At 40.6% G+C, this 2,500-nt stretch overlaps 1 protein-coding gene across 2 annotated transcripts in view; it reads left to right on the top strand.

Moving 5' to 3' along the window:
• The window catches only part of LOC132116469 (translocon-associated protein subunit alpha-like), a 7,632-nt gene extending 7,356 nt beyond the window's left edge, over positions 1-276 (top strand). For both annotated transcript variants that reach the window (XM_059525325.1, XM_059525326.1), the window contains one exon: positions 1-276. This exon is cut by the window's left edge and continues 320 nt beyond it. The gene's annotated coding sequence lies outside the window, so the exon portion shown is untranslated.
• Positions 277-2,500: the final 2,224 nt, after the last annotated feature.

Raw genomic sequence — 2,500 nt, 5'->3', positions numbered from 1 at the left:
CAGACCATCAGTTGATAACGACTCGTTTGCTTGCAGAAGGAGCATGATTTCATTTCATTTCTCTGGTTTTCTTCATGATTTGCGTGTTGTGACGCTGATGTCATGTGATCTGGTCACGTGACTCGAGGACACGCCACTTCTTTTTTTGACAGAAGACTGTCTTTTTTCTTGTTTTGTTTTTCGTTCAGTCTGATAAAGTGTCAGCTGTGAGCGAGTGCTGATGTACAGATTGAAATGTACTTGGAAAAATACAAATAAACTGAAATGACGAAAGTGTTTTCTTCTGTGTGATATCTCTGGTTGTATCTTTACGTTCCTGGATGTGAGGATTCAGTTTTCATCTGTTTCTGTGAGTTTAAACTTGTAGTTCACCCTTCCATAAATGAAGACCTTAAGTCTTAAATCAAATCAGAGCTTAAATTCATCAAGTCGTGGCATGATGAATACACAGGTATTGTCTTGTTTTATTTATTCAGTAGAAATATCTAAACATCCTTAAATCAAGATGCATAGACTGGAGATGTGAAATGACAATAAGTCTTGTTTTCTGAAACACTGAACAAAATCGAGTTATGAAAATATAAAAATTGTTTATCCTTTTGTTAGATATTTGCTTTTGATTGAATTATAAACTCATTTAGATGAGTTCTTTGTCGTCTTCCATTTCCTTTATTTGTTCTTGAAAAGCTTTATATTCAGGAATTTGTTCAGATCTTCAGCTCCATGAACATCCACAGCTGAATTAATGTGTGATGTTTAATAAATCATCATTACTTATGGAGATACTTTGCGTTATGAGTGACGTGTTTTGTCTGAACATTTGAAATTTACCTTCCTGCATCTTTCCATTCATAATGCAGCAATATTCCTAACAGAAGGATCATGTGACACTGGAGACTGGAGGAATGATGCTGAAAACACAGCGGAGCATCACAGAAATACATTACACTTTAACACAGATTCACACAGAAAACATGTTTTGAATAGTAGTGATAGTTCACATTTTACTGTATTTTTTAACAAATAAATGCAGCCTTGTGTCTTTAGGGCGCCCGTGTGTGTGTGAGAGAGAGATAGTTCTGGAGTTTCTGAGTCTCCTCGGGTCTTCAGATGGTCTCTGGAGTTTCGCGCGCGTCTGTGTTTGAGAGATTAATGTAACATGCGCTCGATACTTTCACACTGAGAGTCTTTGATGTCGCCGCTCAGTCTGTCAGTCAGCCGCGCTTTGTCTTTGATGTTTGAGCTGTTTGTTTATTGCGCCTCTCTCTCTCTCTCTCTCTCTCTCTCTGTGTGTGTGTGTGTGTTTGTCTCTCGTCAGTGTGTAGGTTCGGTTCGTAATGCAGCCTTCATCTTCACCTTCATCTTCTATAATAAAGCACTGTGCCCAGTGACGTCAGGAAGTGTCTCATTCAGGTAAGAGTCTCTCATTCTCAGTGTTTATGTTGGTTTGAAGGATCACAAACACACAGAAGCTCGAACCTGAAGTTCAGTGAATCAGCAGCACCTTTATGCTGCAGTGTGTGTACATCTGCAATATGTCAGTATATCATATTTATCACACTGCCTCCTCATACAGTCACAGTGTGTTACATATACATTTAATCATTTACCAGACGCTTTTATCCAAAGCGACTTACAAATGAGAACAATAGAAGCAGTCAGGTCAACAAGAGAACAACTACAGTGTACAAGAGCCATGACAAGTCTCAGTTAGTCTAGTATAGAACGCATAGCCAGGTTTTTTTTTAATAAATGAAAAGACAAGAAAAGGAAAAGTGCTAGTATTAGTTGGTTAAGTGCTGTCGAAAAAGAGGAGTCTTTAGATGTTTCTTTAAAATGAGTAAAGATTCAGCTGTACGAATTGAGATTGGGAGGTCATTCCACCAGCTGGGGACAGTCCAGGAAAAGGTCTGTGAGAGTGATTTTGAACTTCTTTGGGATGGCACCACAAGGCGTCGTTAACTTGCAGAGCGCAAACTTCTGGAGGGCACATAAGATTTAACCAGTGAGTTTAGGTAAGTTGGTGCCGTGCCAGTGGTCGTCTTGTAGGCTAGCATCAGTACCTTGAATTTGATGCGAGCAGCTACTGGTAGCCAGTGTAACCTGATGAGGAGAGGAGTAACGTGAGCTTTTTTTGGCTCATTGAAGACAACCCTCGCTGCTGCATTCTGGATCAACTGCAGAGGCTTGACAGTACATGCAGGAAGAGCCAGGAGAGCATTACAATAGTCCAGTCTGGAGAGAACAAGAGCTTGGACAAGAAGTTGGGTTGCTTGCTCTGACAGGAAGGGTCTAATCTTCCTAATGTTGTATAAGGCAGACCTGCAGGACCGGGTCGTTGTAGCAATGTGGTCTGTGAAGCTTAACTGATGATCCATCACAACTCCTAGGTTTCTAGCTGTCCTCGAAGGAGTAATGGTTGATGAGCCCAGCTGTATAGAGAAGTTGTGATGAAGCAATGGGTTAGCTGGAATCACCAGGAGTTCTGTCTTTGTAAGGT

The sequence above is a fragment of the Carassius carassius genome, chromosome 35, assembly GCF_963082965.1.
Source record: "Carassius carassius chromosome 35, fCarCar2.1, whole genome shotgun sequence".
Lineage (NCBI taxonomy): Eukaryota > Metazoa > Chordata > Actinopteri > Cypriniformes > Cyprinidae > Carassius > Carassius carassius.
This window is presented reverse-complemented; position numbering and strand designations above follow the sequence as displayed.